The 13,855-nt window shown below is 50.7% G+C and overlaps 1 protein-coding gene across 3 annotated transcripts in view; it reads right to left on the bottom strand.

Moving 5' to 3' along the window:
- FAT2 (FAT atypical cadherin 2) overlaps positions 1–13,393 on the bottom strand; it is a 64,677-nt gene extending 51,284 nt beyond the window's left edge. For 2 of the 3 annotated variants that reach the window (XM_064162030.1, XM_064162032.1), the window contains exon 1: positions 13,159–13,393. The gene's annotated coding sequence lies outside the window, so the exon portion shown is untranslated. The other variant, XM_064162031.1, reaches the window with a different exon arrangement.
- Between the last annotated feature and the right edge of the window lie 462 nt (positions 13,394–13,855).

Below are 13,855 nucleotides of genomic sequence, written 5' to 3'. Positions count from 1 at the left end.
TGTGGTTTGATGTCTCTCGCCCATGGTCTGTCTTCCCTTTCCTCTCCCCCGTTTCCCCCCCTCAGCAGAGATGCCCTGCTACATCCTGCAGATTCCTTCTGAATGGTCAGCTCAGCAATGTGACTTTTTTGACAGGTTCAGCTCCGATCCTAGGCAAGTTGTAGCTCAGTTACCACAAAGTTGTGGTTCACAGGGGCTGATCCTGGCTGCCTCCTCTGTGTTGCAGGACACTTTGACCATGCCACCCTCAACCATTGAGTCATTTCTCTGGTTCCTCCCTTCTCACAAAGGGAGCCCTGGGGTCCAATTTCCTGTGGAGGATCTGCCATCCATGACCACTCACCATCAGCTTCCTTCTCCTACGACTCCTGCACATCTACAGCTCCCTGAACAAAGTGTATCAGAGAAAGAGCTGGGGAGCACGGAGGTGATTAACAAGGTTGTAACTTTACTAGTGAGCTTTGTGGAGCTTTATAAAGGATCAAGCTTTGTTCCTTTCAAAACCCAAGTGTGTGCTGCTCTGTGTGCATTTAAGGGTTGAACCCAGGGATAAGCTAAATATAGGTGCATATATTTCCCCTAGATATCCCAGGAGATCTTTATCTGGGACTGTTTCTTCCTCTTTTAAATTTAAATTATATATCAAGTACCTGCCAGTCATTTGGCACATTCCTAATTTAAACAGGGAAGACTTGTTTTTCCAGACACTTTTTCAAGACTCATCTCTTTAAAAGGCAGAACTAGTTCAATTTATAAGTCAGGTCGAACGGTAGGAACAAATTATTTGAGCCTGACGAACAATGTGTGTCATATTCTCTGCCTGAGATATCTAATTACCGATAAATACAAGGCTGTCATGTTGAGACTTCCTTCAGACCTCTTTTCCCTTGGTAAACAGATGCCAGGCATCCAGCAGCCTCCCTGCAGTGGTCATTCGTGGTCTGAAGCCAAAGTACAGCCTCCAGCATTTGTGGAGAATCGACAGAATTTGATCTGACAAAATTCAGGCTCTTTTTTTTTTGTTTGTAAATGCCATCATTTCACTCTTAGGAAATACAACAAAGTCTCAGATGCAGACCAAATGAAAGAGAATCTTGGAGGACAGGGCTAGATGATCCACACAGGCATGTGGTTCCTTCTGAGAAGCTGAAAACCGTGTTCTTAAAAGCTCTGCTCGTTACTTAACAACGCTTAAGAGTTCTGCAGCGTGCAGGGACTTGCCTAGAGCTGCTCCCTTCCAACATTTTCAACTGCTGAACCTGGAAAGAAGATTCATGCATGCTTGTGAGCGTGCGTCTGCTGGGACTGTGGAGCAGGAAAAGTCACCTACAGTCCAGAGCAGAGTAAAACAGCAGAATAAAACAGCAACAAAACAGTGTTGTTCCACGAACAGCAGAGTTAATGAAGATGATGGCTTTGTATCTGGGCTAATTGACTTTTTAATTGAATTGTACTGCAATGGCAATGTGAACTCATCTCTTATAAGACATCAGAGAACCCGCAAGGCAGAGACGGTTATGAACTCCACAACCACAAGAAAAGCTGGAGCTAGAGCACATGCCTTCTTGAACACCAGCAGTTCAACATGGCAGGGTAACCTTGAGCAAGGAGTGGGGCTTCTGGCATTTAACAAGATGCAAACTTTCTCCTGAGTCTCTCCTGGAATGTCTTTAACCTCACTCTTACCTGTAGATTTCCTGACATCTAAGAAGAGCTTCACTTACATTGCTGTTTCTTCCTCTCTGGGGGAGATGGGGGGGAGGCATTAGCAGGGTTTTTAATCCTCTGTCCAGCTAACTACTTTGCAAAACCTGTCGTGACCTCATATTTGCGAGAGCTTTGGGCTCAATTACAAGCTGGGTTGACATCAAGCAATGGCTTCAGCAGTTATTATGAGGGCTGAAGAGTAACTACACATGGGGCATGCATGAGGGAGAAGCCTCATTTCCTCTGGACATGATCTGAAACTTTGAAAAGTGCAGACAGAACTTTGGGAGTTTTAGGAGGCATCACTACCAGCTCTTGAACTGCTGCTTCTCTTTGTGGTGGGTCTCATACCCAAAGCCCCAACAGTAGCACAGACAGACCATTATGTCCCCTGGCAGCAACTGCCCATGCTGTGAGATGTGCTCTTTCTTCACCCTTGTGCATCTGCTTGGACACTTTCTATCCCAATACTGCTTGGGAAATCCTCTCACTGTTGGAGCAGTTGCACACAGGTCCTTGTTTGGCTTTTAGAATCATAGAATCAAGCAGGTTGGAAGAGACCTCCAACATCATCCAGTCCAACCTAGCACCCAGCCCGATCCAGTCAACCAGACCATGTCATTAAGTGCCTCATCCAGTCTTTGATTGAACACCTCTAGGGATGGCAACTCCACCACCTCCCTGGGCAGCCCATTCCAATGCCAATCACTCTCTCTGCCAACAACTTCCTCCTAACATCCAGCCTAGACTTCTCCTGGCACAACTTGAGGCTGTGTCCCCTTTTCTGTTGCTGGTTGACTGGCAGAAGAGACCAACCCCCACCTCCTACAACCTCCCTTCAGGTAGTTGTAGACAGCAATGAGATCACCCCTGCTCCTTCTCTTCTCCAGGCAGCACACCCCCAGCTCCCTCAGCCTCTCCTCTTATTTTATTCTTTGATGAAAGAATGAGTTGAAGAGGGTTGGTGACACTATTGTACTTCAAAAGTTGGTTTATTCATGCTTGAGTGTCCTAGGGTTCCCAGCAGAGCTTGCAACTTTCCACTGTGGAATGGGAAGCCATCACCTACTGATTCTAGAATGGGCTTTCCTCTTATTAGGTTGTACTGGGAAAAAATGCCGCACTGGATGCTTTGTTTGAAGCAATGCCACACTGGATGCCTTGGATCTCTTTCTCCAGCATGGTTTGAATGTATTTTGTAGAGTAATAGATCTCCCAAGAGACAGCTGTGTGACTCCTTCTCTACCTTCTGCTTCTTGGAGTATTTACACCTCATTCACAATGCAAAGCCATCCAGAAGTGGAACCAGGACATTTCCAGAGGCCATGGTGAATGTTAACAGAACAATGGGGCATGGTGCTCTGAAGACAGGGTGAATGTGGTTGACTACTGACTTAGCTCAGGGGTGGCCTCATTACTGTCTACAACTACCTGAAAGGAGGATGTAGCCAGCTGGGGGTTGGCAACCAGGCAACCAGCAATAGAACAAGGGGATACAGTCTCAAGTTGTGGCAGGGCAGGTCTAGGCTGGATGTTAGGAGGAAGTTGTTGGCAGAGAGAGTGATTGGCATTGGAATGGGCTGCCCAGGGAGGTGGTGGAGTCACCATCCCTGGAGGTGTTCAAGTAAAGACTGGATGAGGCACTTAATGACATGGTCTGGTTGACTGGATAGGGCTGGGTGCTAGGTTGGACTGGATGATGTTGGAGGTCTCTTCCAACCTGCTTGATTCTGTGATTCTATGGTTATAAGCTCTTCTTCAGGGAAAGCTCTGCTGGAACAACCCCTGTAAAATGTCATTAATGAAGCAGTAGAAATGAAGTGAGCTTCTATGGCTTGTACTGTGGGTGGGACAGCTGTGACAACAGCAGGAAATCAATTTACTTGGCCCTTAAAACCCCAGATACAGGTGGCTACCAAAGAAAAGCAGCCCTGCCCAGCTCAAGGTTCCTTGCAGAGGAGCTTAAGGATCTCCACATTGTCTCTGTGTTATTTCTAGTCTCTGCTATCTCTTTCCACAGCTTCCCTGGGCACAGATGCTTTCCTGGAGCTGGCTGCATGCAAGGAGGTGAATGTGTTGGAGAAAGCCCATGGGTGGGATAGAGTGAGGAAGGTAAGACAGGTTCCCGACTGGGGGAAATACCAGGGCATCATTATGTGGTGATTCAACCTCCTCTCCTAATCATCAGGCGAGGATCGGAGAGCCTGGAGGGGCTTTACCCTCAGCCCTGTAGATGCAAACTCCCCACAGAGCACATAAACATTTGGTGTATCTCTAATCAGAGCCTAAGCGCGCGTCTAAATTTAACATCCAAATTGTGATCCTCTGTCAAAGACATGCCCAAATCTGTCGGTCTGAAAGGAAGGAGCAAACACAGCACTCGGGTTCAAAGTGTGTGCGTGGGGAGGCTGTGGAGATGGGTGCCGTGGAGGGGGATTGGTGCAGGGCACGGCTACTCCAGTCAGCTGGGGCGCGCAGCTGGGGCATGGGCTTGGGGGCTGGTGGTGATGGCAGTCTTCTGCGAGAGGGGTCCTCCCTAGGGTCTCCTGCGATGTGTGGGTTGCTGTGTTTGTTGGCCATACTGCAGAAAAGTGCTGCAGCCTGCCAGCAAGCAGGTGTGGCCCCGGCCCCACCCTTCAATTCTCTTCAAGAGAGGCATTTAAAAGCAACAAAAACCCAAAACACAAAACAAGGCGAGTGCTGAATACACCGAGAGCAGGATTCCCCTCGCTAGCTGTGGCAGGAGGTTGGCCCAAAGTTTGTACAACAGAAAGTTAGAGAGAAATCATCATTTTCTTGGGAAAATAGAGACAGTTATTCCCTTATTGCTCTTTTGCCAGCACACATCCCAAAATCTCTTCCTCTTTCTTTGTCTCTCATTCTTTTCCCCTCTCTGCCCCCCGTTCTTGCTCTTATTTTTTCTTCACTACAAGAAACAGTTTTCCTCCCCAGGACAGGCACTGATCATGACCATCCCCAAACAACATCAACATCTTTGTTGGTGTTTACAAGCATAGGAGCTGAGGTGAAGAAGGGAGATGTGCTTGTCTGTCTGAATAATCAGTGATGGGACAGTTTAACTTCAGGTCTGAATGTCAGTGGTCACTGGACAATAGAGGCAGAGAGCAAAAGAAGTAAATCATAGAAGATGGTGGGGACAAGGCTTTGGGAAAATGAACAGGAATTGGGACACTGCCTCCTGGCTTACATGGTGGGTGAGCAGGAGTTCAGGCATAGTTGGGTCAACATCCTCACAGCTGCCTGCCAAATAGGATCAACCGGAAAGCAGTCCCTGGGGTTTTAAGGTTGGAAAGTCACAGATGGAAAAGAATGCTCCTTGTACAGGTCTTGAGCTCTGCTTCTGAGATGTTTGGATTCCCAGCACTGAAGTAAACCCTGTGCATGCAATGTGGGGGCTGGGCTGTTTGCTTCATGTTTGCCTTCACCACCACCACAGCAAAGCTGATGGGAATTGGATCCTTTTCCATTTGGTGTCTTGCTCAGCTTTGGTAAGTTTCCTGCCAGTCACTCACCAGCCAGGCCTGTGGGGTTTGAACTCTGTAGGGAGATGGATGGGTTTTGTTGTTTTCTTGGACTTGGAAAAACAAACCAACCCATTCTTTCCCAAGCCATGGCATGGAGCTGTTCCCATGATCTCAGTAGCACTTCTCAGAAGGGGCTGCTTAGCACAGGCTAGCAACTGCTGCTGTTCTTGGAGGTCTCGCTTCTGTGATCAGTCATGGAGTCTCTGCTTGGTTTTGCAGTGAAGCAAAAGAAATATATCCTGGAGGTACTACATAAAGCCAGAAAACTAATGAAAAGAGCCCCTGAAGTTACAGTGTTTTCTTGCACTGTGGATTTTGGGGTTTTCCAGGGCCTGTGGATGGTTTTCTTAGAGCTGTGCTTGCAGAGCTGTGTTTTGCACCAGCCTGCTCAGGGGCTGTGTTCCTGTGGCTACAGCTTTTTGCTGGACTTGCAAGATTCCACCTGAGCATGGTTGGGCTGTACCTTCCCCATCTCAGCTTTCCAATCTCCAAAATGACTTGGATAGACCTTTGGAAACTGTTTCCAGATTGCTAGGCAGCCCGGAGTGAGGCGGCCGGTGGCTTGAAACTGCTACACGTGCCTTTTGCAGCTGAGGTCTACCCTTGCTCCAAGCCACCCGTGAAACACTGCTCCTGTCACAGCCAGTGGCCTGTGGGCAGTGCCCAGGCCCTGTGCTGAAACTGTTTCATGGTTCAGCTCCTTTCCTGGTGATAAAGTGGCTGTGTGCTGATGGGGTGGGCTGTACTGGAGACTGCTCAGCCGTAAAGCCGTGGGATTAATGAATGTCATGCTACTGTGTGGAGCAGCAACTCTTGCTTGGGCTGCTCAGCATGGGGTTGGGAGAGTCAGAAATAGGTCCTTGAGCAGAACGAGTACAGTCCTATAAAGACCACAGAGATGCTCATCTTGTCATTGTCAGCTGGGTCAGGCAGGCATTGTAACCCTGGGAAGCTTGGATCAGCAGCTGATCCAAGCATCTAAGGGGAGTTGGAGAAGCAGAGACCCTCTTGAAGGATTTTAGGGGAAGCCTGTGGGTTGTTGGCTTGTGTGGGGCAATCTGGGCCCCATGCTGGTGTATCTGGTGCTGTGCTGGGACTAGCAGGCTGCTGCCTTCCCAGGGTCTAGTCTGCCACAGGACCTGTGAGGAGTCCTGCTAGGACCACTGTTCAGGGCTGAGAGCAGGAGCATGGTGGAACACTGTCCCCGGAGCAGTGAAGGCAGATGTGCAGGACATGGGTTAGTTGCACAGGAGAGGAGAGACCAGGGCGGTCTTCCACATTGAAGGGGTGTCTGGGAAGTGTTACTTTGATGTCAGCTGCTCCTTTACCCATGCAGCTGAATGCTTTTGCCACCTTTGTCACCATGCAGTTCACGGGAAGATGCTTAGATTGAGACAGGGTCCAAAGCCACCTTCCTATGACTTCTCACTGTGGCTGCCTCCAACCAGCTGCTCACTCCCTTTCCCCTTGGACATACTGCCCACTGCTCTGGTGTCTGCTGCTCCATCCTTATGGCTTTGCCTGTGCCCTTCTGCTCTACCTGCTGCTCTGGTTTGCTCCTTCACCAGAGCAAGCAGGTGCCATGTGTCTTTGGTTCCAAGCCATCCCTTGTCCATGAGCAAGGCATCGTCTTTTATGCAAAGCCAAAGGCTTTCTCTTGTCACCTTCCCATGCACCATGTGTATTTCTGTCCAGTGCTCTGTGAGGAGCCCAGAGAGAGAGAGATTTTGTACTGCTGCCAACACCTAAGCCTGGCTCAGATATGTGTCACATAGCTGAGGTTTCTCTGTCATTGTTGCAAGCCTCCGGGAGCTTGTCTGTTAGGCACAGGAGAACTTGAACAGGCTTGAACTCCCCATAGAGTTATAAGGGTCAGTGATCTTTATCTGTCTTGGCATTGCAACATCATTGTAGAGCAGGAGTTAATCACAGCTCCAGAGCTGTGGAGTGGTCTAGGATTGCTGGAGGGGGGCTAGAGGATGAGCAAACCTCTCAGTGCCAACTGCCTTGCTGCTGGCTCCTGTCTTAGAGAAAGTGTGACATCAGGGCAGTTGACTTGCTTGTGCCAAGGGCAGGTGGAAGCATCCTTATGGATTATCCTAATCATAGAATTCACAGAATGCTCTGGGTTGGAAAGGACCTTCAAAGATCATCATACCCAAGCCCCCTGCAGTGAGCAGAGACATCTTTACTTAGACCAGGATGCTCAGTCATGTTTGACTTTGAAAGTATCCAGGGATGGAGCCTCCACCACATCTCTGGGCAGCCAGATCCCTTTCCTCCACTGTCCCCTGAATGGATGAGCTGCTTTTCCATCCTCACTGATTGCCTTCTGCCCTTCTCATTTAAAGGCAGCATGAGGATAAATCATACAATCATAGAATGGTTTAAGTTGGAAGGGACCTCAAAGCTCATGCAGTTCCAACACCCCCACGATAGGGACACCTCCCACTAGAATAGGTTGCTCAAGGCCTCATCCAACCTGGCCTTGAACACCTCCAGGGAGGGAGCAGCCACAACCTCCTCCCTGGGCAACCTGTGCCAGTGTCTCACCACTCTCACTGGAAAGAACCCTTTCCTAACATCTAGTTTCAATCTCCCCTCTGCCAGTTCAAACCCATTCCTCCTTTTCCTGTCATTACAAGAGCTTGTCAGTAGTCCCTCCCCAGCCTTCCTGCAGGCCCCCTTCAGATACTGAAAGGCCACTAGAAGGTCTCCTTAAAGCTTTCTCCAGACTGTAGAGCCCCAACTCTTGTAGCCTGTCCTCGTAGCAGAGCTGCTGCAGCCCTCTGAGCATCTTTGTGGACTCCTCTGGACTCGTTCCAACAGTTCCATGTCCTTCTTGTGATGGGGGATCCAGAACTGTACACAGTGATCCTGCCTGTGATTCAGAATCTGCACTGCACAGATAACTGGGGAGATGTTGAGGAGTGCTGGCTATCTCTTTGGCTGAGGGACTGCAAGCAAGACAACCAGAAGACAGAGAAAACTACTTTGCACTCATGACTCTGATAGGAACTGGGTACTTGTTGCCTGAGAACAGAAACAGCCCTCGAGGGCTGGATAAAGGTAGTGCTAGTGGGAAGAGGCCTTGGTGGGAGCTGCTCCCTAAGCATGGTGTTAGGGGCCCAGGGGTTGGGCACTGTTGTGCAGCAGCCCAAACGTGTTGGCACAAGAGCTACCTGCATTGTGCCAGGTTCTCACATGAGTGTGCCCCAGCTCTTCTGTTGCTAGAACTGTGCACCTCTTTACCTGGGATTCAGCTCCCATGGAAGCTGCTAACACCAAGGGCCACATTCCTCAGTCACTACAAGCTAACTCTCCCAGTAGGCACGCTGTGACCATCAGCACAGGCTGCAAGAGCCCACAAGGGATCATAGAATCACAGAATCAACCAGGTTGGAAGAGACCAACCCAAGCCTATCCAATCAACCAGACCATGGCACTAAGTGCCCCATCCAGTCTTTGCTTGGACACCTCCAGGGATGGCAACTCCACCACCTCCCTGGGCAGCCCATTCCAATGCCAATCACTCTCTCTGCCAACAACTTCCTCCTAACATCCAGCCTAGACCTGCCCTGCCACAACTTGAGACTGTGTCCCCTTGTTCTGTTGCTGGTTGCCTGGGAGAGGAGACCAACTCCACCTGGCTACAACCTCCCTTCAGGTAGTTGTAGGATCCTGGGCTCACACTTGATTGCTTTCTCCTGCCAAAATCCGTACTGAACCTTTCACATTTGCCTCATGCTTGAGATGATCTTGCACTGCTCATCATTGCTCTGTCTGCAGACTGCTGAAGGAAGCTGGTGTGGACCACCACATCGTCAGCCCTCCCTGCTACCTGCTGGATCCACTGGCTGGCTTCAGTTGAATTTAACCAGATAGGGAAAGACTTGGAAGTTGTTTGGTTTGCACAAGCTTGTGAAAAGCAGCAGAAGAGAGGAGAGAAATCCAAATTAGGACTCCCAGCTGGAAGAAAAGGCTCTAATGTGAGCCCAACCCGATTATTAGACATCAGAGGATCCACACAAGAGAGCGAGCGAGTGCCTCGGGCAAGCAAGCTTCATGAATCCTGCTGCTCACACAACAGCTGTTTATTTAGGTGCCACAAAGCCTGCGAGAGCCTTCCCGGGATCCCACCTGACCCACCAGAGCTGTGAATCCAGACTGGACTCAGCTCCCACCCCAGCCTGGAAAGAGGAGCAGCTCTGCCCAGCCTTCGGAAGGGCTCTAACGCTGAGCTGATCGACCCTGCGAGTCCTCATGTGCACCTCAGCTCAGCCTGCCTGTTAGCAACGAGGACATTGGCTGCAGCACCTAAGTGCCAGCAGTCCTCCCATTCCCTTCTGTGGTTCCATGTGGGGAACATACATGTTATGCTATGATCCAGAAAATTTGTTGGGAAGGAGTCCAAGAGCATCTTGGCATGAAGAGCTGGGCGAGGGACCACATGCCCTGCTGGATCCAGGCGGGCAGCCCAGTGCTCAGCAGGATGTGGACCACTTGACTTTGCTCTGCCCTGGCCCCTCTGCTTACTCTCTCATTTCTTTCTCTCCTTCCAGGCAGCTTTCATTCATCCACAGACCTGTTCTTGTACTGGTACTAAGATCTCATTCCTTTGCCCAGCTCCCTGCTGGTCTTTCCCTTCTGGTGCCTGAAGGTGAGCATGAAAAGCAGCTTTCTGCTCTGACTGCAGCCTCCTTCACTCTGTTGCCATCTGCCTGCTTTGGGCTGTTCCTTCTTGTCCCTCTCCTGTGTTCTGAGGCAGCTTAAGGACACAGAGGACAGAGGAAGAATGAGATGATCAGGTCATGATCCTCCTTTGTAAAAGGATGACCATCCAGGATGACAATGGCTGTGCTGCAGAAATTTCCTGCAGCAGACATTTTTTGAATGCAAATAGAAAATCTTCAGCTTCCAGTCCTGCCTACCCTTGGGAAACCTGCCTACAGCAGCCCACCTCCTCTGCTACACTCACAGCGATGATGCAAACTTAGCCCCTGCCCCGGGGAGCTCAAGGTTTCACTGGAGGGAAGATTAACCCCTGAGACAGGCATGTTTGCCCAGGCTGGTCCCATTGCCACAGCACATCCTTGTCAGCTCCAGTTCTGCTCCCAGCACAAGGCACTGCCTCCTGGTCCGGGCTATCTGCTGCACGCACATTTCTGAAAGCTTTTGCCACTACAACACCTCTGAGGAGCAGGCAGCTGTATGTGGACACTGCTTGCAGCACCTGTGACAAACAGCTACCAGGCTGGGCACACAGTGTCCCTGTCAACCTAAGCCATATGGGATATCTATTCATGGCATAACCGACCTATCCTGGGCTATCTATCCAAGGTACAACCTGTCCAAAACAGTCCCACAATGTCAGAACATCAAAATAACCTCACTTGGCCATCTCTCTGTAATCTTTCTTCCAAAATGCCCAGTTTGGGGCAGTTTTGGTTGCTTAGTGGAGGGGCACATGTAACATCCTCCTTCTCTCACTCTCCAGCAGCAATGCAAACATGCAGTTGTTCTGGGGCTGGTTTGTTTAACAACCTCCACTGGAGCTCTCCATCCTAAATGGGTCGAAACCATATTTGAAGCCAAATGCAGCTTTGGCCTCTGCAATATCCTCTGGCAACGTGTTGCAGACTTTAATTATGCCTTCCATGTGAAAAGTAAAAAAAAGAATGCTTCCTTTGGTTTGTTTCAAACCTGCTGCTTGTCTGCTTCTGAGCTACAAACCTTCCTAACAGCCCTTGCAGCCTTGCCCCTCCCTCGAGTTCCTTCTTCCAAGAATTAGGAAAGAAATTTTCTTTGCTAATAAACCAGTACCTGCTCCATTACCGAGGAAAAGTGCCAGCTCAGCAGATCAGCCCCGCTAATAGACAAAGGAGCATCCGTGTTGCCAACCCGGTCTTGAAAAAGAATTGAAGGGCTGAGGGCATTTAATCCTCTTTGCTTGAGCATGAGAGAGAAGAAGCCCACTGCTGCCCGAGGTGCAGCTGCACTCTCGTACTCCACACGTGGCAAAAAACAAAGCGAGGTGCACACGGAGCAGGGAATGGCATTGCTGCAGCACGGAGGTAGCTGGAATGATCCTGCAGGACTTGCCTTGGAGCAGTTGGCAGCAGCGTAGGATGCAAAATGCATGAGTTTCTAACAGATGTTTGATTCCAGGTGTTACGCCTGCTTTGAACTCTCCCCTCGTACATGAATGATGTTTGTTTGGAGGGCTGCGAGACGCACTCGTTTGTGAGAGCGTTGGGGTTTGAAACACATTCCTGGTGCAAGCTGCAGCTAAGGGAAAGGCTGGGCAGAGGAGCAGATCCTGCTGTGCTCTCCCCTCTGCGGGCAGGACGCTTGGGCTCACTCTCGCGGCGTTACGGAGCGTGTTAGAGCGCGGCGAGCAGATGGGGAGAAGCAGAGACTGAAGCCCCCGGGTGGGTTAGAAACCTCTTGCCTGCTCAGACCCTCGGGAACCTCAACCATTTATCAGACAGGCGGATGTCCCTGAACTGCTGCCGATAAGGTGAGGTGCACTGCACATTAGGAGATGATAAGGGTGCACAATGCCAAGCTGCCCGAACACCGAGACAGCCCAGCCTTAGCAGCCTGATACAGACTGTTTGCTTTCCATCCCAAGCCTCCGATAACCTCCCAGGGCTCTCTGCCTGACAGCCCGGAGAGCTGTGGCACCTCTCTACACGTCTCATGCCAGCTCTTTGCTGAAGCAGAGGATGTGGTGGACTCTCTGCCCTCCTGCCTGCACCCAGGCCATGTCGGGTGAAGCAGGAGCCCAGCAGCTGCAGGTCTGCCTCAGCCACCACACAGCCCAGGTTAACGCATGTCCTGGGAACTCTCAGCCCTTCATAGCAGCAAACTCCAATGAGCACCAGCGTTTTTTTCAGGGTTTAGTCTCAGACAACCCCTGTGATGTGACAGCTGATCTTTGCCCCTCTGGAGGCTGCACTGGGTACCAAGTCTGCCTTGAGTCCTCCTGGGAGGCTGATGAGCTGATAGCTGCTGTTTGGAAGGGCTTCCTTAGCTCCAAGCGCTTCACCTCTTTTCTCAGCACTGCACATGCACAGGGGACATAATTCCTGCACACCCTGAGCTGGGGCTGGATTTTCTCTGGGATTTAATCTCATTTTGCTATCAGTCACTGGAGGGTGAGCAGAGCCACGGTGATGCAAACTCGCACAAGCTTAAACACGCGCTCCCCAGCAGAGCGGGCATGGTGGCTCTCGCTGCAGCTCGCTGCCTCTGCTACCTGTCATATGGAGGGGGACCAGGGCAGGTGGTTTGCTTAGAGATCCCCAAGGCACAGCCAAGTTTTGGGGTGACAGTTGGGGTGTTGGGACAGAGTTTGGAGTGGTACTGCCTCACCCCAGTACGTGGGGGTTGTATCGAGCCAACAGCTGAGCCCACAGCCGGACGCCATCGCTGCTCCTCAGCAGCAAATCCATTTACTCCAGCACAGACATGCTCCCTGCAGAAATCCTGCCCGTGCAGACACCTGGAGAGCTTCTCTGTTCACTCTCCCCTCACCTGCCTGATCTCAGCAGTGAGGCTTTCACATTGGCTACCTGGAAGCTACCTGCTTGCACTGGCTGCAATGTGCTAAAGTTTCCCACCTAAGACCAGAAGAAAACTCCTTGCAAACACAGCTGAAGCTTTTCCTGCCCCCTTCTACAACCCCTCACACTGGGGCTGCCAGAAGGGAAGAAAAGGTTAAAGGATCTCCCTTTGCATCACAAATATATTTAGGGTAAGTCTGCTTCCAGCAGAAGTTACTCACATGCAAAAGCAGTTTTGTGACTAAATCTCTGCATCCTCCATGCCTTCCTCCATCCGTGCAGCACAGACGGCTCCCTGAGTCACCGCAATTCCCACAGCAGCGAGCAGCGTGCCTTACCTGTTGCGACAGGAGAGAGCTCTCCCGAGTTCACTCCCTCTCTGCTCTCCCTGCTGAAAATCCTCTCCCACAGCAGCTCCTCGCTGGCTGCTGGGGGTCCATGGTGTTCACAAATCAGAGGAGAGGGCTCGGAAAACTTCTTGCAGGAAGGGATTTTGATGGCTGAAACTCCAGTAGCACAGGTTGGGAGCAAGGAGGGAGAAAGTTGCAGGAGGTGGAACTGCCTCGCTGAAGAGCCAGCCCTTCCGTGACGGGCTGAAGGAGGAGGAAGAGGAGAGGCATCACCCACTCCCTTGCAGGAGACGTGAACCTGTGTGTGTGTGTGTGTGTGTGTGTGTGTGTGTGTGTATGTCAGAGCTGGGCAAGGACCCAAGCCTTAGAGCCAAATAATTGCAGAGCTTTTTACTGTTAGTTTAACCAGATTTGCCATGAAATCCAGGACCTCAGCTACAAGGGGCGGGGGGGGGGGGGGGGTGGTGGGTGCAGAATATATCAGGTAAACCCCTCCAACACATTTGAAAAAGCCAAAGGTTGTTTTTAACCAGCTGCAAGGTGGGTGTTGCAAGAAGGGATGGGGAGAAGGAGGTGGGGGAAACCTGAATCTGCCCTCAGAGCAGCTGCATGTGGAGAGGCACTTTGAAGCTTGTTGTTGTTTGTGTTGGGGGAGCCCCCAGAAACCCCAGCTGCTGCCAAGAAG

The sequence above is a fragment of the Pogoniulus pusillus genome, chromosome 22 (genome assembly GCF_015220805.1).
Source record: "Pogoniulus pusillus isolate bPogPus1 chromosome 22, bPogPus1.pri, whole genome shotgun sequence".
Classification (NCBI taxonomy): domain Eukaryota; kingdom Metazoa; phylum Chordata; class Aves; order Piciformes; family Lybiidae; genus Pogoniulus; species Pogoniulus pusillus.
The sequence above is the reverse complement of the archived record's forward strand: the minus strand, read 5'-3'. Positions and strand labels throughout refer to the sequence as shown.